Source organism: Tauraco erythrolophus, chromosome 5, assembly GCF_009769465.1.
Source record: "Tauraco erythrolophus isolate bTauEry1 chromosome 5, bTauEry1.pri, whole genome shotgun sequence".
NCBI classification, from domain to species: Eukaryota; Metazoa; Chordata; class Aves; order Musophagiformes; family Musophagidae; genus Tauraco; species Tauraco erythrolophus.
In genome coordinates, this window is record NC_141469.1 from 63,836,553 (window position 1) to 63,862,020 (window position 25,468).

The window sequence follows — 25,468 nt, forward strand, 5'->3', positions numbered from 1 at the left end:
CCAATGATAGGACAAGGGGAAATGGATATAAGCTGGAACACAGGAGGTTCTGCTTAAACATGAGGAAGAACTTCTTCCCAGTAAGGGGAACAGAACACTGGAACAGGCTGCCCAGAGAGGTTGTGGAGTCTCCTTCTCTGGAGATGTTCAAATCCTGGCTGGACGCGTTCTTGTGTGATCTGATCTAGGTGGTCCTGCTCCAGCAGGGGGATTGGACTAGATGATCCTTTGAGGTCCTTTCCAATCCCTAACATTCTGTGATTCTGTGATATGGTTTCTACTCAGTCTGTAGACTAGCTATGTGACTGGAGACGAGTGGCACTGCCACTAACCAGAGCTGAATCCTACATTTCCTGCTCAGAAAGATCCTATTATAGTCAGTGGTGCAGGATGAAGCCCAGCATGATCATTTCAACTACACTATTTTTTTTATATGTATTTTAAAGCAATTCCTGTAGAATTTGAATCAGAGGATACAGCTTTGTGCTAGGTTTCTCAGTTAGGATTTGCTTTCAATTCTCATTTGTTTTATATTTCTGTAGAATTAGCAAAAATTACTCAAATCAACATTATCTAAGTAATTTTATGACTTTTCCAAAGCATACAATGGTGCACTATTATTTTATTTTATTTTTTGCCTAATATAAGTTAATGCAGCCCCTGTTGACTCACTGGGTAATGTTGTCTTTAGTTCCTGGGCTTTATATTTTAATACCCAGTGCTGACCTCTGTGCTTAGTTGGTTCTTCACACAGAACACTTTGTGAGATAAATTCACGGACTTCCTTTAGTCCCAGATAAAAATAATGAGATTGTTCCTGTTGTAATTTTTGTAATAGTGCAGCACACTCACCTCCTGCCAGGCAGCTCATACAAATTACTACAAACATAACGGTAAATGTTATTTTAACACTTGTTTTGGACTCCAACATAGAAATATATTACATATTTTATTAGCTCATTTACCACCTACTAAGTTATATTATTAGCTAATTCATTGAACATGATATGTGTTAGGTAGATCTGGCTACCACTTTAAAGTGACTCTTATCCAAGCCTGGTTTGTGTTTTTTGTGAATCCACAGAAATTAGTCTGTCTGTGATTTTATAAATGAAAAATAAACCTCAGAGATGTAGGAAAGCATAAAATCAAAGGGTAGGATCTGCCTCTGTCCCTCTCTCACACAATATCTTATTATGATAATTAATTGATTTCTCATTGCCATTGTTCGATAGCTGATTCACAGCCCATTAAGGTTAATAGAAGCAAAAGACCCGTGAGTGAAACCTGAACTTCATCTAAGTCTTTGTTAACTTTCACACTGACTCTACGGTATTGGGATTTCGGTAAACGTCAAAGTGGCAGAATCTAACTCAGACAAATCCCTTTGGTCTTAAATTTTGGTGGGACACGTGATCCGAAATTCCCAAGTTCTGCTGAAAATGCTCATCATAAAGAAAACATCACCTAAGACTTTTAATAGCCTAGTGCTACTGAGCATTAATTGTAAAGCCTTGAGTTTGCGTAAGCTTGCTTCAGTTCAGCTTGTCAGCAATAACCAAGTCATGCATGCTACAGAGGTATTTTAGGGACTGTCATCTCTGACAGCTGCTTCTGCCTTAATAAAGCCTGAGCTCACACTATTAAGGGGCATCACACATTTTTATGTCATGTGAAAAGAATTTGTAGGTTGGGGGTTTTTTGCTTTATCTTAGTTAAAGTAAATTTTTATAATTTCATATAGCTTTTCCCATAATACCTCGCAAATATGTTTTTAATAGCAACTTTGGACTCTTTGAAAGGAAACAGTGTGAATCCACTAACACATCCGACACTTCCATGGCAATAAACAGGCTTAAGAAACCCCTTGAGTGTCGGGGAAGTTTCCTGGCTGCTACATGGGAAGCACCTGTGTCTCATCAAGACAGGTGCTGAGTCACGTTGGTTGGCTGGAGACCACGTGACCTATGGGAGGTTTAAAGGTGGGGCACTCCCAGGAGGGAGTGGGGCATTTCCCTCCTGGAGTTTGGAGTAGCAGGAGCCCCCTAGAGAGTGAGAGTTGGAGCTCTCTGTTGGACTAAGATAGCAGTGAGTTTAGAAGAGCCTTCTGATTGTGGAATACGTTGTGGTCGCAACAGCCGTTTGGTTGCGACCCATTGGAAGAAGACACAGGCAGTCCGCGACATCTGGTGACCCCGACGTGATTCGTTGAAACGCGAACTGCCTGGACCGCAGGGTGAACTGTGGTGGAGATAAAACCCAGCGAAGCTTGAGAGCAGCAGGAGCTGCGGATTGACCTAGACACCTGGAACAAGGTGAGCCGCTGGGAATGGACATGAGACAGAACTCTGTAAAGGAAGGCCAGACTTTTGCATTTCTTGAATCTGCGATAATGGCTGCGGGGGCCAATATAAGAAGCAAGGATCTATATAATTTACTTAACTGGGTGGCGGAGCATGAAGACCTAGTGAGTCTCAATACGTCCTTTAGCCTTGAGCTATGGAAGAAGTTGGGGGATAAGTTGCTTTGTGAAGTAGTCTTTGAGAATAAGGACTCGACCAAAACCGACCTGTTGCGTACATGGGGGGCGTTGGATAATATAATTCAAGCAACAGATTATGTATCAATGGGCAAAGGTTTTGAGGAAGACGACGAACTGTCTGAGGGAGGACTGGCCTCAGACAGCACGGACAGTGAATTGGGTTTATCTTCACTGTTCAAGGAGACCAAGGAAGTTGCGGGGACTGTGCAGGGACTTTGCCCCACCCTGCAGGAGGTGTTAAAACGTCCCCCACCCTTTGCCCCAACAGCCCCCCCTTCCCCCATTATTATGCCTATGGCTCCGCCATTTGAGCAATTGGCCCCACCCTTGGCAACTTCATATCCCGCGGTATCTGGTTATCCGGCCCAGGTACGTTTGGTGCAGCCAATAATACTACAGCAAGTTATGACAATACTGCAAGGTATATCCCAGCAGTTAGCAGCTGTAGTGGAAACGCTGCAGCAGGCCATGACCCATCCTGCAGCAAGAGAGACTGCAGGAGAAACCTCTCAGCAGGCCGTGACCCACCTTGCAGCAAGAGAGACTGCAGGAGAAACCTTTGAAACAAGTGATAGTTCTGCTGGGAAGTTACCAACTGCACCTAGACCAAGGAGAAAGTCGCCAGAATCCGCCTGTTTATTGGAATCAGACCCCTTGGGAGTGACTACAGTAACAGTTCAGCCTCATGACCCAGTTCGCTTCTGGGACGAGGTTAGAACAAAAGCAATAGAGGCCAGGGACTGGGACCTGGCTAAAGCTCTGGGGGTACCAGTTAACAATAAAGAATCATCTATAACAGAAATGAGGGGAGGGCCTAGTGCGTTCCCCGTGGCACTAGCCCTTCCGGGTTCCCTACGTGTTAGGAAGCAGAAGTGTTATAGATGTGGAAACCTGGGACATATAAAATTGGAATGCCCAGGACGAAAGGGTCAAAGGCGGACAATAAATACCGGAAAAGTTAATGGCTCAGTTAATTGCCATAAATATGGAAAACAGAGATGTTACAGGTGCGGGAAAATAGGCCATATTGCTAGGCAATGCAATTCAGAGGTTTACACTAACGGCTGGCTGAGAAATAAAAGAATGAGAAAGTCTATGCAGATGCATAATGGTTTGGACAAAACTTTTGCGGGAGCGTTATGGCAGCCACAGGTTGATCAACAGAAAAAGCAGCCACAGCAGCCAAGGTGGATGTATCCGTCGTCGCCGGATCAATGGATATACCCGCCGTCACGTTACGACAAAAAATGAGAATGACTTACAAACGGCGACGGAAAATGGAATTGAAACGTTGGAAACCCCTAAAGGCTGCGAAGCAATTATTTTTTTTTTTTTAAAAGAAAAGGGGGAATTGTCGGGGAAGTTTCCTGGCTGCTACATGGGAAGCACCTGTGTCTCATCAAGACAGGTGCTGAGTCATGTTGGTTGGCTGGAGACCACGTGACCTATGGGAGGTTTAAAGGTGGGGCACTCCCAGGAGGGAGTGGGGCATTTCCCTCCTGGAGTTTGGAGTGGCAGGAGCCCCCTAGAGAGTGAGAGTTGGAGCTCTCTGTTGGACTAAGATAGCAGTGAGTTTAGAAGAGCCTTCTGATTGTGGAATACGTTGTGGTCGCAACAGCCGTTTGGTTGCGACCCATTGGAAGAAGACACAGGCAGTCCGCGACACTTGAGAATCTTAATACGATTAAGAATGAGGAGCAAATAGACATGGTGACTGGTCTGAGAATGGAAAATGAGGAGCAATAGTTAGGGCAGGAAAGAATAAAAAATGTATCAGAAAGGCTGCAATAGCCACCATTAAGCAGAAGTGTTCTGCAGTTTTACAGTAAAAAGCGAAGACATCGCCATGTCATAAGGGGCAGTCAGCTTAATGAGTGACACGAGGTAAAAAATGACAGAAAAGAATAAATGTAAGTAAAAGCCCAAATAAAATTAAAGGATCATGCTGAGGAACCAAACTGTTACAAAGGCCCACAGTAGCTAGTAAGATGGGAATTTTTTGGTAAAATGGGAAGAGAAGTTAAAGCTGTGGTAGATAAAATGCAGTGACAACATAAAAAAAGAAGGATTATGCCTTTGAATGCAAAAAGTACGTTTTATTGTAGGTAGAAACTAAGGAATGAAGAAGTAAAAGAATGGGAATCACATTTACATCAAGGACTGAAAGGCAGAAACGTGCAAACAGATAAAAACTGGTAGAAAATACAAGAAAGGACTGAAAGGAGCAAGAGGAGGAACTCTTCAATATTTCCCCCATGGTTTAGAGAAAGAGAAAAATCCTTTCATGGTCTGTGCAATTACAGTACCATGTGGTAATATTCTGACTCACATCTTAAAATAAATGCAATTTCTGTAATTGCCCGCTTTCATGGCCATGTTGCTGTGCATTAGGCTATTACAAAGTGAGAATTAGAGGGAGACATACTATATTTTGATCTGCTGATCATAATCTTAACTCTTGTGTTTCTCACTGAGGAGGGTATATCTGTGGCTACTGGAGTTTTTAGTGCCACTCCAGCTAAACACCATTACAAAAACATCTGCACAACACGGTGGCAGAAATGCCATTCTTGCTAGATTTATATCTATGTAGACAAAGCTGTATAAATGAAAGAAAAAAGCCTAGTGCTGATAAAGCTGTGAAAGTGTGATATCTGGTTTGTGTTACATTTTTTTTTGGCTCAGCTTGCAAAAGGACCTCAGAGCTTTGAAGTGAATCTGCATAGATGTTTTCCTGGTAGAGAGCAAAGGGTTTTTTAAAAGAACACTGTAAGTATAATAATAATTAAAATATATATGTGTATCTAACAAACCTTTTCCTCTCTTCCTGTGGATGAAGCCTTGCCTTCCTGTCAGGACACTCAATGTCAAAACCTCTCCTGGCCTCTAGGAAGTGTCTTTGTCGTTGTGGAGCCCAAAAGGCCACTTGTACCATGTGATCACAGGCTCCTGCCTGTGATCACTCACTCTCCCGCTTGCCACCATCACCAGCTATTAAGCTCCTCTTCACAGGCAAGCTCAGCTGCTCTCCTCATGCCAGAAGGTCCCACCTAACCCAATCACTCCTTTTTTTGAAGTAATGAGGCATAAAACCCAAAACCAAGAAAGCAAAGAAATCCGGTCTATCATTCTGTCTTTCACTAGTGTGTCTGAGCACGTCCCATCTGCAGAACTAAAATGAAGCTTAGGAACTTCAGGTAAACTCCTGTGTGACACAGCAGCATCCTTTTCTCTTTAAAGCACAGAGAATTAATAGTTCCTTAGTATTTTCACCTCTCCTATGAGTTTAGCAAAGGATTGGCAGAAAGCGTAAGTCCTGTAAAGACAATTTTTCTCTCGCAACATCTTAAGCAATATTTTAAGGAAAATAAGGAAAACAGGGAAGCAATATTCAAGGAGATAACTTAGTCCTAGAGCACACCCACCTGTACTCAAAGGGTGGCCAGCTGTAGTCAGTGGAATAAAGTCTGCTTCCAAAGCTGTGTTGTAACGTGGTTGACAGCCTTCAGCTTCTCAGGATAACGCTGCTGTCACGGCTATCCCCCACATCAGGATTTTAGCAAGTGAATATGACAGAGGCAGACACTCGGGAGTTTTATCTGCAAGCCAGACTCTTTTATTTCCAATATTGCCCCAAGAAGCTAAAGGCTTGTCGGCTGTGCCACTTAAAAATTCTCAGTAGGGAATAGTAGAATACTACTCAGTAGAGTAGTAGCCTCCAGCAAAGGTTGTGGCTATGGAGAAGCCCAGATTCTTCACGGTGGACGTTCAATGGAACCACTTGAAATTAAGAAAAAGGGCTGGACTACCCTTTTGTTCATTAGCAGTTTATATTTAATATCAATCATAGTAATAGTATAGTCATTATATCAGAGTAACCTGATGGCTAAGCGGATACTTTTTGTCAGTCTAACAGTATTCCACACTTTCCATTGACTTTTCTTCTCACCGAACTGGGTCAGGGGTAGTGACAGAGGATTGTGTTTCAAAGCTTCCTCCATGCAAAAAAAAAAAAATCATTCCTCCATTTTACTGCCACCTTCCTGTTTGTTTGTGAGACACAGCAGAGTGTATTAGCACAACCGGTTATCCTATCAGTCCAAGGAAGCTTTACTTTTCTCTTTGGCTTCTCCTCGGCATGTAATCAAGGCCAATTGCCTTTTTGCCTCGTGGCTTTTTCTACAGAGATGAAAGTGAAGCCTTACTGACACACACAGGATGGCAGTGTGATCACCGAAATAGCTTGAATCTATCGGTATAGGCATGATTAAGCTTTTCTCCTGTCATTTCCCTTAATGCATGCCAATTTGGCCTTGTCAGTCATTTTATCGAGTCTGACAGGAGCTTTCATCCAAATAACATCTCATGGAGCAATCCAAAAGCACTATGAGTAGAGCTGGGTCAAAATACTCTTTTCAGTACTGAGAGCTGGTTTTGTTCGATTAAAAAAATGAAGCATTCTCTACTAATGAATTGTAAAATCAGTTTCAGATTTTAGAAGTGGTCAGAATGTCCACAGTAGAGTAAAAATAAAAAATAAATTAAAGCAGTATCAGAATTAGTCACCTAGTCTTGAAAAGGAGCATATATTTCCTCTAATGCTTTTGCGTGAAAAAAGAAAACCATTGGGTTCTTTGGCCAACAAGTTTATCAGAAGTGTTCACCTTCCTTCTACAATAGCCAGTTCCTCACCATTTCCTCTGCTGTGCAGTGTAATACACCTGTGAAGTGCTTTGCCATATGGCTAACTGATCTTCAGTGTATTCTGCTGGCTGTCACTTTATTAAAGATATAACTTGATTGCTATACCATTAGGCAAAGTATCTTCAAGTCTGTCCCTTCATTCCTTTTCATCAAACCTTTTTATTTAGAGAGGAAATTAAAAGTAAGGACAACCACCAAAAAGACTAACAGTACAAATGGGAAGATTTTTTGGGTCAGTTTTCCTGATGTTTAATATTTCATAACCAGTCTGTAAAAACTTAGTCTTTTCCTCTTCATTTTCAAGTGGCTTCAGTTAACTGGAAGATTCTACAATTTACTTGCCCATTCATCCAAATGTTTTCCATCTGTGAAGGAGACCCTTGAGAGTCTAGGATATCAAGCATCATCAAATCCTGGCTTACATTCCTTCCAGAGAGGAAATGCCCTTAGGGTCTCTTTTTTTTTTTTTTTTTTAATTTAAAATTCCAATGGGATTATTAAGGATGATGAAAAAAATCTTATTAAATAATCTGACTCCTCTTTTCTGTATAAAAATAAGAAGTTATTGAAAGGTTAACTATCCTGACTGAAGTTGATCACAGTTTCCTAATGCTTTCTTGTTACAATTTGTCTTGCTAGTTGAGGCATAAGCTGAAGACTTGCAGAGGCATTCAATTGTCTAGACCTGTTGCTCTGCACAGTGTAACTAAAGATATATTTGGGGCTTAAGGACTTCTTCTGTTTCAAAGAGAAAGAAAAACAACTCATGGATCAGAAAGTGACCTCTTCAGAGAATAAAACATGTTAGATGGTAGACATCTTTGCTGTTTCTTTTTAAATTTTCTAGGGTGAATCTGGAACAGATCTTGATCTAGCCTTTCCAAGTCACCCCTGGGATTTTGAATGAAATACAGAGGGCAGTGAATAGGCAGCTGAGATGAAGAATTAGTCCTAACTGAGTCCATTGTGGAGGACTAGCAAGAAAAGAAAGCAGTTGAAGAAAAATTAGTATTTCCTTGCAGGCTGTGAAACGTTTACTCATGATAGCATACATTTACTTAGTTCTGTAATCCCTGTGACATTCTTGGGAATAAATAAGGCTAAAAATGCTGACAGCATGTCCTCCCTTTTGTGTTTATGGGTAAGCAGACATATTATGCTTACTATGCTTCAAAAGGAAATAAAGTGCAGAAAAGCACAAGAATGATCCCTCCTATTTTTAATTTAGAAAGGAAGATAATATAACAAGCTTAATCTGGAAAGGAGCCTGAAGTTTTTAATCTTTTGTTCAGTGTCATACACACAGCACTTGCTAGGAAGATAATTTTGTATATCTGAATCTTTTCATTATTTTGAATTAAGCTACAACTACAATAAAAAATACTGCACTTTCTAGGCTGTTTTTTGTAAACTGACAAGCAAGCCCAACAATCTGGAGCAAGTACTGATGTGCCTTCCAAAACCGAGTGGCAAACACTGTGTTCAACCTTGTCTCTGGTTCTTCAGTATGCTTTGCCAGCTGAGCTTTCTACTAGGAAAACCTGAACAATATTTTTTTGGCTGGTACCATCTGTCAGTTATAGATCTAATTGTGCTACTGTTTCCTTCCTGGGCTAAGCATTCTTGTAATTTTTGCAATTCTCCCTCTCCTTTAACAAACCTGAACTAGATTAAAACATATTTGACCAGATATAGGCATTTGTGATTCTTCTTTCCAAAAGCTGTGGCCAAAGCAAAACAAAGTATTATTTATGCTTCAATAAAAACAGAATACTTAGGAGGGAATAAGGGACTGTAAAACAAGCAATGTACACATCTGGCTTGCCATTCCCAGCGGTTACCTAAGCAAGAGTAGATAAGGTTTTTTGCTGTCAATGTTGCAAGGCATGTCTACAGAGTAGATGATTTAAGCACAATGCTACTGCTGGAAAGTAAGATAAGAAAGCATCTGCACTGGTTTGACAATGAGCCAGCTGGGGTCCTAAGGATTACAACTGTACACAAACGGAAAAGCAGACGTGCTGGTAAAGTCCTCCCAGCAGAGTTCATAAACATGGGGCTACTGCACGCAGCCATGCTTAAACCGCTCTCTGCCCCAGAGCTGTCACATCCATAAGGCAACACACAGCGCTGTGCATTACACCTTGCAGATACCTGCACCACTTACCCACCTCTTTGGAAAGTGTCCTCCCTTCTAAATTCACTATAGTTCCTTTGGTGCTCCATGAGGATCTTTGGGTTTTTTTGCTGCTCGTGACCTTGTTTCTTACCACATCTGAAGCACTTACTGAGGGATTTTCCATGAAAATAACTAAGCCACACTAAATACACTCCTACAGTAAACAGCCATTCTACAGGTAGCACCCATTTTATATAGCTACAGGGTGGCTCCAGATCTCACTACCTACTGCTTCAGCTTTCCTATATGGGCAATAGATACTATGAAATGAGTCACAGCCTTTTTCATGTCTGAGATGCAGAGCTGGCTGCCCATACATTAAAACGGCCATACACCCTAAAGAGTCTTCTCTATGCTTTCTGGCAGTTGGGACCTGGCAAAGTTCCACATAGCAAAGTCTTTTTTTTCCTCCAAGACACCATTATTAATGAAAAAACCTACAAGTCCTGGTTCTGCCTTTAAAAAAATATCAGCAGTCAATTCTACAGACTAAAAACTGCTTCCACTGAAGTAGCTTCATAGTTTTAAACTATGCTATGGCTGATGAAGAAGGAAATATGCCTATCTAATTGCTCTTACCGTTCCTGCTAACTAATTTGCCGAAAACACTAAAGGGATTATAACAAAACAGAATTACACTAAAGTTTCCAGGCAGACAAGGGTTTTCGGGAGGATGAGAGGAAAAAGAATTTGTTTGGTCTTGATCAAATTTTCAAAGCTCTGGTTCTGTAATGGATGTGCAATAAAGCAGATATCATGTGTAGCATAAATTTAAGAGAGATTAATGGTCTCTTCAAACATTAACCTCTTCAAAAACGATAAAATAGATTTACCCCTTTGCAATTGGTGTGATATAATAATAAAAACATAGTAAAATAGACCAGAATTCATCTCTTTTGTTCTTTTTTTTCAATGGTCTGACCATCAAATAAACAAGTAAAATAATCAATGAAGATTTACACAATGAACAAAAGCATATAATAAAACCTTACTTCACATTTCATCCAAGCAATGTCAAAGCACAATGAGAGAGATGATAACAAGGCATTCTAAAAAGTGCTTGAAAATTGTTCCAAAACTAATTTCAGCATCAGAAACACTGTTACAATCCCCTTTAACAAAACACAGAGAGACATCCCAATCAATCTCTTGGAAGGTACTAAATTAAGAAACATTTTTCGCCATGTTAGTAAAAGCCTTTCATGCTTGGCATTATCTACATAAAATAAAAGTAAGCTATAACGTGAATCAAATTGACCAGAAATAAAAAGAAAAAACATGGTCATGAATATTTTTGCTTACCACAGTTGTCATAGAAGTTCGTGCTTAGCTGTAGTGTTGATTTCATGATTTTAAAAATTGTCCTCATTTTTTAGGCAAATATCATGATTCCTGCCAGCTTGAAAACATCAATTATCTTTCTGATATAAGGACCTTGGAGAAAAAGAAAATTCATCAAATACTGTACATAATTTAGACTCCTTGAAAAAAATCATTTCAGCGCAATATCTGAAACATAAAAATCACCTCATCAATATCACTGTCAAAAAGAAATGAGAACAGAGGGACAAGAGACAGAGAAGGGGCAGGGGAAGAGGGGAAAAAAAGAGGGGAAGGAAGAGAAAGAATTTACATGTCACTTTAGTTGCGTGTGCATTGCAACCTATCATGAATAGTGTCTCTGTGAGACAGACTCTAAAACAGCTCAGCCAGGAGACCAGCTGTGTGATCTGTGCACCTTCACCTGCTTCACCCACACTCCTTACTCATACTGATTTCTACTGGACTGGACACTTTCAAACAAGGGAGCTCCAACTTTTCAGTGAGTCTCCTCTTGGTATTCAAATTCTCAAGGACCTCACAGAATGGACCAACTTTGAAAGGAAAAGTCCGAAAAGCCACAAGAATGCAAGTTATATGCTTTGCCTGGGAGACATTTCGCTGAACTGTAGATGACTGAAAGTCAAATGTCCAGTTCAAGCTGGTCATCTCAGCATTTCTGCAGCAAATGAAAGGCCTCAGCAACTAGAAAAGGTGATTCACTGCTTCGTAAGTGTTGAATCAGCTTTTTGTATCAAGTCCTACCTTAACTATCAATAAACAGGAATGCATGTGAAGGATAGTCAAGGACGATCCTGGGAAGTAAACCAACAAAAATTATTGTTCATTCACAAAAGTATCATGAAGTCTTATTACTGATATTTATATCCTCTCTGCCCTCAAGTGATAACTAAATTAAATAATACAGAGTTCAAGACAGTAACAGTACTGAATGACATCCAGGACATACTTTAATCAATCTATTAACATGGAACAGGCTGCCTTGAAACTGAAATCTTAAAGGCAAAATGAAAACCAGGTCACTAGAAAGAGTGTTCACAGTGTAATATATGTGCATTGCTGAAATCAACTTGACAGTATTTTGTGTGTGTTTATTTTGAAGAAATACTAGTCCTTTAAAATGAATGAAAAATTGCAGTGCAAAACACAAATAAAGTGTTTGATCTAGCAAAATAGTTCAACAAAATTGTTAAACAAAATTGATATCATCTAGTATAAACTCAGTCCAATCAGTTGACAACTATATTTATGAAAGACTTTCTCTGCATTTAATTTGTGGAATTGTGGATAGTCTGCATTGGAACAAAACTGATTTTTCTTTGCTTGTAACTTCACATGTTTTTGCACTGGAATGCTAGACTAATGCGTGAAATATTCTTGCCTCTGTTTCTTGCAGAAACACGCACTGTGTAGCAGTTTACATGTAAAACATCAGGACTGCGTTCTGCTACCTTTCTGGCGATGAAGTCTCACAAAAAGGAGCTGTAAACATCTGGTGACAGGCACCTATTTTTTTCCATCATCGTCTTTATTAAGCTTCTAAAAATAACATGTAAATATGCTGTTAAGATGTATAGATGCAGGCTTTCAGTCACTACACGGCATGAGAAGATGAAAACGAGAAGAAACAGACTGAAGTATCTTTACGGAAGTGCATGAGAAAGCCCTAACCTCTGTTGGGAATATTTCCCACAGTGCTTGCTCCTTTTTCATGCTCCAAGAAAACCTTTTTGCAAATTTCCAAACTTTCCAACGTGTATCTTTTACCTATTTTACAGGATAGTCTGAGGTGCCTTCTTTCTTACATCTCTTCGAAGTAAAAACAAAGAATGCTGTAAAAAGCAATATGCTACTAAAACATAAGAAACTTCAGAAGCTCTATCATAAACTTGGACTGTCACCTAAATATATCCAATATACCATTTTACAACATCAGGGACTACCTTTATTTCTTTCCTACTGATGTTGTTGTTAAAATGTGCATTAGTATTGATCAATTATTCTGTCATGATTTTCTTGCAGCTAAGTCAGCAAAAGATAGACTAGAGTGAAACATAACTTTTTCTGAGAACACCACGGATAAAAGGTAAATATTGTTCATGTAAAATGTTGTATGTAAAACTTTGTAAATATATCCTAGCTGCTGGAATAAATTCACATATTATATATTTATATAATAGATGTATATTCCTTATACAGCTAATGAATAGCAATTTGTTAAACATTGCTTTAGAAATCATTATAACAACTGTTATATATCTCATATTCTGGGGAAAAAAAAAGAAGAATGTACTACATTTGGTCTATTCATTTTATTTTAGCTGAGTAATTTTAATATTTTTAATTAAATTACCTCTAAATTAAAACAGTTCACAAGTTTTAGCCCTCTTCCTAACTCTAGTTTTAACTGGATATTTACATACACAATATAACACATTTATTCTCTCCATGATTATTCAGATGGTTGAAAAGCTAAGATCTTACCTTAGAAGCAAGGGAGAAAAGAATAAATTATTACAACCAGAATAGGGTCAATGAAAATCATGAGAAATTTAAGAAAGGCTTGTCAAGGGAAGAGAAGAAAAAACCCAAGTACAGCACGGTTTTACTTCAAGCAGAATTCTTGGCAGGTACTTAATGCATGCAGAAAATGATAAGTCTGACAAAACTAGCAATAGCCTAAAAATGGCACAGCGAGTAACAGCATAATTCCTGTGCACATGGGCCTCAGAATAGTCTTACTCTTGGAGGCATCCAGTTGTCTACCTTCCTTCACAGATGAATGAAAATTTGATATAATTCTTTGAAGAAAAGGACTGTATTGAAAATTTCCGTAAAGTCTCCACAGTAGCTAACTTCCTACCAAGACTTTTTAACTGATACTGACATTTTAAAGTCTTTTAAGACTTTATGACTACCTGAAGCAAAAACCTGCTGTCTAATTCCAGTAGCATACATTATAGGCAGCACTTAAGTATCTGAAACAGATCAGGGAAATAATTTAGCTGCTACATAAAATATGAGGCAAAGATTTCTTCCCACACCAAGCACAATTTGCCAGAAATGCAATGTCTTTCTCCTCTGTAACAAGTCCTTTCACAAGTCTGTGCGTTTCTTTTTGCAGATGGAGAAAGACAGACAGGAGGATGAGACCTCTAACAGAGCAATAACCAATTTTTTTGTCCTAAAAAGAGCATAGACAAGATGACACAGTCACATTAAAAGCTGTAAAATACAATGTGTTTTTAAGTACTTCCTTCAGCGATGATTGTATTTGGTAGTTACATCATTAACACCGTACATTATACAGCTACTGATTAATAAGAATACTTGACTTTCTCAAGTAAGATCACTAAAGTGTAAAAAAAGTATTGGAAACATTCACACTGCATTAACCCCTCTGGGTGCTGTCCAAATTCATTCTGTTTAACTAATATGCCTAGGATTATTTCAATTACATGAAACCATCTTAATTGTCAGTGTGCAAGAGTTCACGGGTATCAGATTATTTCTGCACAACTTACAGTTGGTGAATTAGTTGCTGAAGAGATCAAGGATCCTGGTGAATGAAAGGAGCTTTATCTACCTGTGCTGTCATTCTTATTTAAAAATGCATAAACACAACAATTTGATCATCCCCACATCTTGAGCCAATTTCTTAGATTGTGATCTGTTGTAGAAATGAGTAGGACACTCCATAAAATTAAAAGGATTAGGGAAAAAATATAGGATGTAAAGAGAAAGGTGCAAATACTGTACTTGGGGCCAAAGGAAAAGCATAAGTTGAAGACCAAAAGTTTATCAGAATGCAAATTTGCTGTACACAAATATCCAAGTTAAAGGCTGGGGTTTTTTTTAAGACAGGGCATGAGATTTGTTATGAATTGTAGAGACTGAAATAGTTTCTGCAGGTTTCCAAGAAAGGAGAAAAGTGCCAGAAAAGCCAGTGAGCTTAAAGATCCATGGGGTGTATTGGACATTGCTGGCGCATCTCCTGGAACATCTGTATCACAGCCAGAGTTTGTTCCCTGGCGTCTGCACAGCAAACCTTATCTCCCTGCTCTCCTCATGGTTGCCTAATCCTCTTCTCTTATCCATAAGCTGGAATGGAAGGCAAAGAGCAGAAGCTAATGCTATTATGAACGTTATAAGCTTTCACTCTTTTTTCCAGTGGGTATCCCAAAAACCTGTTCTCTTTCCCTCTACATATTGGCATTCTATGTCTTCACTGCCCAACTGTCCAGTATTTGGGGACGTTCAGCTCTTCTTTGCTGTCCCTTGGATCACAAAAACCAGGGAGCATACAGTGAACACTGTGAACAGTTTACCAACTATTTTGAGAAATATTTAGAAGTATGATGAGTGGATAGACTCTCTATATTGCAAGGAACTTTTAGAGGAGGTGTGGGGAAACGTATAGACGTAGGAATTTGCTAAGGATTTGGAGAGCTTAGGGAGGTAAAAGAATAGGGACTCCAAAGCAAATAGAGAAGGGAGGACGAAGAAGAAACAGAAGTTAACTATCAAGTAGTTGCATGGTCGGGTAAATTTTTATCAGCCACTTCTAGTAAAATAGTCCAAAGAACCCTGAATTTCATGCAAAGACCTCAGTTTTAACAAAGAACTTAAATAATTATAGAGATTTTTCTTCACAGAAAGATAAAAAGGCAACATAAGGGAAATAGAGCTGACATTTACCACTGATGCATTTAGCTGGTTTTATATTAATACTTTTTTGAAAAACTGTTATGCATGTGAATGCACATTTATGTTTTTGAATAATGCTCCTTTCAAATAATTACCATCTATTTTGTGATCTTTCCCACCCATCTCTTCTTTTTTTAATATAAAAGCCAGGTGTTTATAAATCAGGTGGGTTTTTTTACCAAGTACACCTCTCCCTGTCTGTAAAGTGAGATGAGAGCTTGATGTTTATGTGGTTAAACACGATTTGTGCTTCCTGCCTCTGAGGTGCAGCCATAGATCATACTGTGTTATTTATCTTGCTTACTCCAGCTTTTTGCGATGAATTATTAAAATACGCCTGGAAGCATGGAGCCATTTGGAAGAAGGGTCTTACTGGAGAGTAGAACAGATAAAAGCACTGAGATAAAACAAGCACCCTGTCACCAGCGGATGCAAGCAATACTGCAGAGAAGAAAAAGACCATTTTATTGGTCAAATTCTGCTTACAGCCACACTAGTGAAACCTCATTGACTTCAGTGAATACAGTAGGCCGCTTAAATTCATCAGCCGCTTAGAAAATACTTTAGTGACTATCTAAAGGCAGAACTGCCACATGAAGCATGGAAATGTAATTTACATTGTTAGCATACCTGCAGCTAGACTCTAAGATAACTGAAACAAGAGGAAAAAAAGAAAAAATATTAAAAAAAAGAAAAAAGAAAAAAAGAAAGAAAAAGACACTAGTTATTATACTAGCTAGTGAAGCCTAGTTTCTTGCAAATATGTAACTCCTGTCTGGATTCTTCTGGATTCTCTTGCATCCAGAGTTCCTTCTGTAATTGGAGTCTTCAAACAATTTCTTTTTCATCTCAAGAGAGGTAAACTGCTACAGGAATTTTTTGCCAGTGGAAGCACTTGAATGGTCCTGTCATTGTGTTGGGTGAAAGTATGCCTGGCTTTTCAAATAATCAGGAAAAAATTTATCTGCCAAGTATTGCTATTTCTAAGTTTGTAATATTCTCGTTTTAATTTTTTTTTCATTTAGTTGCAATTAATTTTGGCAAAATTTGAACCAATGGCATCAATATTTTGCAAGCTATATGTCCCAGATTAAACTTTTTAGATAACTCTCAAGCAAAAATGCTCAATCATTTCGAAGAACAAAGTCAGAAAGAAATATGGGTTTACATCCTGTTAAGCTCTTAGAGCCGCTTCACACAGAAGTCCCAAAGTCTACAGCAGAACATGAAACTTGAAAAGAGGACTTAGAGTCAGAGATTTGCCTTTTCCAGATTTCCTAGAGATCTAGAAATCTATAAAAATTAAGTTTGCATATGCTGAAGTAACATGGGTCAGAATTTGGTAGTTAAATTCTGCAAAGACTTGCCTTCCCTGCCCATATTCCTGCACTGTGCACGGCATGCACAACCATTGCATAACAATTCACTGTATTCATTGTATTCCATAAGTTAAAGATTGGGTGCTACTAAGGGAAGGAAGATGCTTTTTCTCCCCTAGATTCTCCAAGTCACTTCTGGACTCCAGCTGCCACGAGATCATTTGATGACTATCCATAATGATAACACGCTTAGAGAGGAAAAACTGAGGCAGGAGTCAGGGCATGAAGGAGCAAAGACAAGTAGATTGTCAGACTGGGATAAGCAAGTGTAAAATCAAGCAGTAGAGGACAGCTTAGAAAAAAAAATAAAAAAAGAAAGAGTGAAAAAAGGTTAGAGCAAGAACTGAGGAAACTACTTGGAGTTGTGGTTTTTTGTTGGTTTGTTTCTTTTTTCTCTACCAAGAAAAACAGAAATGACATCATTTTGCCAAAATAAGGATTTTGTTTACTAAATACAGGATATTTTAGATCAACTTGGACTGAAGTTTCTATGTTAAGAACTACTAGGGTTTTAATATTGATTAATCTTCTTTTTAAGTGGGGAAAACCCTGAATCTATTTCACTTTATGAAAAAAAAAAACCCACCACACAAAAAACACCCACAAAAAAAACCTAAAAAACTTTCCAAAATGTTTCTTCCTCTGTTAACAGGACCAAAAGTTATTCTGAATTGAACCCAATTCTATGGAAACTTTTATTCAGTCCTGAACTGTATTTTTAGTAGATAAATTACTTGACTAAAAACATTATGCTAGCACTTGAAAAAATGGTGACAAAATAGAATTATTTGGAATGGAATTAACAGAAATAATTATTTTCTATAAGCAAAAAGTTGTGAATCACAAAGAGATTACAAAATTACATGCAGGTGGCAGCAAGACATAAACGTTTTGAGGCTGTCAGTTTAGCGGGTGAGAAAATTCAGATTCACAGTTAACTTTGTACCTTAGCACTTTACATCAGCCCTGTGTAAGCATTACCTATGTGATCCCATTCCATTCAGAGAATCCTCTCCTATCAGAGCATATGATGAAGGTCTAAGGGCTATGGAGATGCATTTGTCTGCAACACCCCTATAGTAATAAAAGGCGTTAAAAAAGGTTTGGTATCACCTTTTAAAGGTGAGAATGGTTGGATGTTGTGCTGAAAAACTAGATTCTCACTTGGCTTCTTCTCTCCAGCAATCCAGTAGTTTCAAAGCATGCTCTTGACAGCCATCAAGAATTTATGTGTTCCTGTTTTCTGGGAATCTTACTTGAAATTTGAAGGTCTGAGCTGTTAAAACACAGATAATACACAGCTGCAGCTGAAACCAGTGAGAGCTATAGTTTTCTTCTCCCTTTGCAGGGTGTAAATCATATACCTCACTCAGAGGATTTTAGCAGTACAAATTTATCAAATCTTGTTTTGTGAAGCACTCAGGTGTTATACTGCTAAGAAACCTAGAAAAGGTTTTGAAGAAATTAATATTTTGTATTTAGAGCAAGATATGGACGATTTATAAGTCAAAACCTCATACCATGCATTTCAAGATAAAACCAAACTAAAATAGTGACTGATTTTCCTTTTTTTTTCATTCAGAGTCCCGTCCAACTGATATTCTGAATAATAAAGCAAAGAAAGATATTGGAAGGATAAAAAAGTGACATCATTAACTGTAAAAGGTACATTGTACTTAACATAATGAAGCTGAAGTAATTATGACGTGCCAGTTTTGGGGTGTTTTGCTCTCCTAATTGTTATTCTTCTTGCACATACTGATGTTTTTTTAAAACTTTCAGGTAACATTGAAGTAAACTAAAATTAGCAGAAAAGATTACAGTACAAAGTTGAAATTTGCAGCACTGTTGGCTTTACTCTTTACTTCTCTTTCTTGCCTTTAAGACACCACCATGAAGTAAAAAAAAAAAATAAATAAAAAAATCAGTGGCAGCGAAACATCAATTTTTGCTCCTTTTCCAAAGACCACCTAAGTATTCTAAAAGCCAGCCAGATTCTTAGAATATACAAAACAGCAGAATCTGCTTCCTCTTGCGTCCATTTTGAAATAGCAAAAGGAAAGGAGAAGAGGAGATTGCAAAAGTGAGTGTTGACTGCTACTGCATTTTACAGGGAACTCAGTTCTGCATACGTCTAAGAAGCACACTCAGGTGTTTTTCCTGACTGAGACATCAGGAGACTTTAGTAACAAAATTTTGTTAAGACCAGCTGGTCTTAAACATGAGTGAGACATGAAGATAGACATCACTATCAAGATGCAAGAAGTTTTTCTTTGAAGTTGAAATGAAGGTTCATCCACAGTTTAGGTCCCTTTGGGATAAGGCAATAGCTCAGCAGGGTTTCCAAGACCACAATTTTGAATTTAACTTAAGTGCTGTTCAAATGGCAGTTTTGATATCTGTAATTTTTTCTGCAGTCTAGCCCAAGAAACCTTTTCTATTCAAATGCTCCACAGATCTGATAAAATGACAAAAAACACCAAACCTTGAGTGTGAGTCATAGTATGGCATATAGAAATGCAGAAAGTAAAATACCAGGACAGAATTCTCTTTAGAGAAAATTTTAGAAAGTCTTCAAAATAAAAAAAAAAATCCTTTTCAATAATTTAATGTGAATAGGAGAAGAATTTTTGGTGGTAATATCGTAAGATTCCTCTCTGCTTGTTCTCACATGAACTGTACCTTCTGTGACGCGCCATAAGGCATGTAGTGCATTACATGGATTTCCAGCTTAGTGAATCATATACATGTGTCTTCTGCCAAAGTTAATAGGAAAATTGAACAACTAGTTCTTTAGAAACTGTGCTAACACTTTACTACACAACCATACATACTACAGATTTTAGATACAGTGAAGAAGCTGTATTAAAACATTTAATCACCTTATGAATTAATAAATATTTCTTAAGTGACTCTTTATAACACCAGCTTATGAGGGGTGCAGCTGTAGCTTGTTTGCAATGCACAAGTAAAGAGAACAGGGAAAGGTAAATAAAATGCATGCAGGTGTGCAATGAAGAGACAGTAACGCAGTGTTTACAGCATGGCTTTCAGAATCTAGACAGAAACTCAGAGGTGCTCTCGCTAAACTAGCATGCCACAAGTGAAATGCCCTGGAACCCAATAAATGCATTGCAAATTTTGCAGTAAATTAAAGGCAAGTCACTTAGCACAGATATTTAGTTTAATTAATTAACTCAATTCTGAAATTTGTAAATACAGGCAAAAATTCTAGGTATAATTTTTCTATCACATTCACTGCAAAAAATACTAATAATGGAAACTAAGCAATTAGTCTCCCTATTTAATATATTATATGTAAGTCTTCAGTTGCACACAGGTATATAGTAATGCTGCTTCTATGCAGCTAAGCTTCAATGTTTAAATACTGTTGCCTCATGTGTGTTTGCTGCTATTAAGATATTCCTCAAGTGTTTTGAATGTCAGTCTAAATCTGAGCACCCCACAGCGATTGACTGTAAACAGATCACATGTCAGAACAAGTATTAGTAATAGTCCTCAATACCCTAAATTCCCTGCAGTGTTTTTAGCAATTGTATTTGTTAGTAAGCAAGCTCGTGTAAGAAAGTTGTGTTAATGGAGCACTTCACTTTGATGATGGAGAACTGAGAGGTTACCTTTGATACAATGGGAAAGCGTCAACAGGCCAAAGAGACCCACCTGCCAACAGAATATCTACATATTCAAAAAGGTCAGTCTCTTCTTGATTTAGTCTGTTTTGACACTGCTTTTTTGCCTGAACAAGTTAGAGGATAAATAAATTGGAGGAAAAGAAGAAGAGCAGAAGAAAATTGGATCTGAGTGGATTGGACAGAAAAGCTGACAAATACTTTGCCAACAGGTGCTCTCTCTGAGGACGACAATTGAAGATAGAGGATATGACATGAGTAAGCAGGATCTCATAAGAAAATCAGGCCAGCATCCCCAACTGATGGGACAGACTACTATCACTTTGTCTTGATTAACTACTTTAAACTTGGTTTCTTTCCCTTCTTTGATGGTGTTCTTACAGACATTTATAACTATGCTATCTATGCTGGGAAATGCAAATGAACACTCTACATTGCACCTTTCCTTAGCTCAAACCCCTACAAATAATTTTACAATGATGATTTTCCTCATGTAGACATATTGAGAGCCTAAAAATAGCAGTCCTGGAGCCCAGTGCCACAGCTTTCTGACATAAAGGTCCAGCATATCAAAGAATCAAAGACAACTAAGATGTTTTTTCGTAGAAAGTCTACAGGATTATATCTCATATCAAAGAGAACAGGTAAGAAGTGGGGTCAGTCACTGTCACACAAGTTTTCTGACATACAGTTAAATGTTTGAACCCTGAGGTTTAAAGAAAGTTTTATAGAGAAGTCAGTAGCTTAAAACAAACCTTTTTTGAATGTTTTATGTGTTAATATTTATTGAAAGATAACCTGGAGCTCTTGGTTTAGCTTGTGTTTGTCAAGATGAGGAGATATTTTAACTTTTCAGGATTTTTTTTTCTACCCTGCTTTGTGACAGGCAAAAGTGCATTCAAACAAGTAAGATGTAAATTCAGTAACTTGCTGCAAAAGATCAGTTTGATGATATTTATATGCCTGAGTAAATAATTAATTGTTTTTGTTTTTCTGTTGAACATTAGAGAACATGAATAGAGCAAAGCTATAAAGTTAGTCTCTCTTGCCTGTCATGAAAAAGTTTTGTTTAAAAGACTAAGTTATCTGATCACTTTCCATACACTTCTAACACTTGGAATAATTATGTGATTCTTTTGAATTGATAAATGCATAATTTTATACATTATTAGTCACACTTCTATACTTTTTATTATTTGTATAAAATATGCAACTGGAAGGGTTTTTGATTTTTGAGGCTTTTATCTTCTGCATTGTTAAAGATAAAATTCAAATTATGAATATTTTTCATCCACCAATAACATGATCCTGACCTTGCTGGAAGCAGAAATCTTTCTTCTGGAAATCCATAACCATTGTTGAAGTATTATTCCCTCTGGATGTTGTTACCTCTCAGTGTACTTTATTTGTAAGCCTTGGTCTTAGAGAATAATATAAAGACATAGTCACTGGTAAATCCCACTGGGTACTCTTTTTTTCTTCTTTTCCTTTTCCTTCAAAGGACAAATTGCATTTCAGAAAATCTCTTCACATTTCTAAGTTACATGCCTGTATTTTCATTTTCTAATTTGAAAATAAATGACCATAACTCTTCTGATTACAGAGAACATGAGAACATTCTGGGTAAATATTCCCAGATATATAGTGGATATATTTTTCATGGAAAGGTCATGGCCCTTCCAAGAGGAAAAAAGTAATAAGACAACCATTTTAATGATAAGAGTCTTACAGAAAACAGTTGTCCTACCAAGCAGTAAGCTTAGGTGCTATACAAGCTGTGTGTATTCTTGCAAACAACCAGAACAGACAAACAGGATTTCCTCTGCAAGCAATTGAACTGGGTTGTATTAGACCCATCATCTTATGATGAAAGACCAAGTTTTTTGTTTTCTTTGTAAGGAGTATCACCTGCTTCTATTGGGTCTTCATTCAATGGCTTTTGCAACCCTACTGCAGTGTAACTGTTTCCCCCTCATGAGAAATACCTCCACATTTTCAAATGCTAAGTCAGTCTAAGTTTAGATATTCACAATACTTCAGAATGAAAAAGCAAAGAACAATAAAACAGCAACTTTGGAAATCACCACAATCAACAGTAATGATGTTACAAGTGGTGTCTCAGAGCATTACATAATGGAAAAATCCTGGTCACTCTCCTGCCACTTTGAGCAGCAATCAGGGTAATCAGATACTTCTTTCTAACAGCACTTATACAGCAATCACAGTTCATTTTGCAGGCTTGAAGGACTCCAAGTGTTGGAGGTTTCTGTAGACCTTTTCCAGCTCAAACGAGCACAGGTCTATTGCTAGCTAAGCAATCACCTGTCAGGAAGCAATAGCTGCTGTAGCCTCAGTAGCCTCAGAAAAGCAGCCTCTGCTGCTCCATAACGATTTGACTGCTTACCCCTCAGAGGAAACAGTGACATGCAAGATCTCAAACCTGCAACTGAAAGAGGAGTTTCTCCCCTTACACTGTCTCAGTCCAAGGCTCTTTGACACTATCGTGGTATAGAAAAGCACTGTTACGAGTAATCCTTACACTGCTAAGAATAATCCTTAATATGACTGGTAAAAAACTGTGTCAGTCAATATAATTTCCAGCAAATACTATAGCTGACTCAACTTCAAATCACTACAAACCATGGAAGGACATGCTTCCAAATAAGGCCTTTGGATCCAGTTGCTTCTCTCTGCTCACCTACAGATGCCATCAAGAGTATCCCACAAAAATCTTCTTACTTCTTTGTAAATATGCCATTTTTTTACTTGATTATCACACCATAGAGATACACTCATGCATGAGTGTCAATAAATCAACAAACTTTGCTAAGCATAAAATAACCTTAAATAGCAAAAAAGTTTTCTTTACCCTTAAATTCTACTAGCAAACACACTGTCAAATAAATTTAATTTTAAATCTCTAGTCTTCCTTTCTTAAATCTGTGTTTCTTGATCTATATTCAGAGTTTCTTCATAGCTAGTTACTCAATGTATTTGTCAGTTAGATGTACTTCGGAACAACAAGCATATCAGTACAATTCTGCCTTTGTGGAATCTCTCCATAGAAAAGTCTACAAAGGCTTTTACTATCATCTTGCTCAAGCATTTGTATCCAAGAAATTCCATAATTCATTAATTTTTAAATTATAAAGAATATATGAATGGAACTAAAAAATGGGTACAGCTTGTCCTTTCCTCCTTTCCATTCTTCCTCTCAAGGAAAAAAGAAAACACCCCACACCACTAAAAAAACCCAAACTTACCAACAAAAAAATCGCCCATGAAAACAACAAAAAAACCCTAACAAACACAAAACAAAAGAATCAAAACTCAGAAAGTAATTCTAAGAACAACACAAGTGTTTGGGATTCACAAGACCATTTTTCACCCAGTTTCGTATTCACTGGGAAGCTACCAGCTTAAAAAGAGGTATCAGCCTTTTAAGAGCAACAGCCACATCAAATTCTCTTCACTTCTGCTTTAGACTCGAACATGTAGGATAGAAGTACATTATACTTAAGCTTGTACTGTAATCCAGCATTACTGGTCAAACAGCTAATTTTTACTGGTTAGGAACAGAAAAAAAGCAATTTGACTTAGTGAGTTGAGCAAATCAGCTTGCACTTCTTGGAATGCCCAGACTTAATATCATATGGTATTTGAATATTTGTTACTGCTAGGGCTGAAATACAGACATTCAACTTTCTGAATAACTTACCTACCCAACCATAGGCACTCAGTACACATTTTCTTTATGACCTCTCTCACCTGGTGAATATTTCAGCATTTTTACAATGAAACATTTCATTCAACCTGAAATACTGCTTTTGCCAGAAAAATATAGAAAAAAAAATTTCTGTGTGCACACATGTACATATATGTAAATTTCTTCAAATAATAAGTAGCTGAGCCAAAAACCTGAGCCTAGCTTTACATAATGGCAGTTAAAACCTTTTTCTAAATAAATCCTTGGCTACTGGAGCATTTTGACTGAAGATTTACTGGTGCTAAGCCACACACTGAAGTCTACAACCACCTACACCGTTGATTTCAGTAGAGTATCCTCACCTCTCGCAGGAAACTGTCCAATGAAGACAAGTAGCAAGAGGTATATCATACCTGTAACATAGGGCTGAACTATCAATATTACAAATAGATTCATATGCTGGACTTTAGTTTGAAACTCCTGCCTTGCTCAGCTTAAAAACAGACATCATCAGAGAACTGCTGACATTGCACATTAAAGGGAATGAAAGCATAACATGTCACTATCAAAAAAGTCATAAATGTACCCAGAATGCTTTGAGGAGAGGGTGATCCAGTGCATAACCTATTCTGTATGAAAAGATGCAAGCTCAGTGGAAACCAAAATAAAATTTTAAAACATTTTACTAAAGTTATAAATGAAATCTAGACCCTGAACAAGAACCACGTGTGGCTCAGAATTCCATCTTTTGATGCAATACATCCATCACAGCTTAAGAAATTATTTCCCTGCTTAATCAGAGTAGAAATCCTTTGTTTCTTTTTCATCACTACTGACTTTTTTCCCATTCCATTAAGAAAGCTTAATTCCAGCTTGGGTAGTTTGATTTTTTTTCTTAGTATCTTTAAACCTCAGTTGTAATTGAATCAACAGAAGTACTATCTAATCACATTGTTCTGCTATTTATGAAGCTTTATAAATCTGTCTGCAAGTAAATTAGTGTCATATCAAACTGCTGAGCCTGAATTTTGCTGGCAGAGACAGATGTAGGGCACTTTCCTTTAGCACAGAACAACAGATCCTGTTTTAAAAATAATTCCTTCCCTTTCCCCCCAAACTACATAATCTAGCGTATTCAGGAGTAGGACTTTGTTGTGTGGGTCAACTACAACTAAGATGAAGCCATCTAAGATGCAGTTTTCACAAAGTATATGTCACCTATTCATTCTAACATATTCATTACTGCTGCTTAAAAATTGT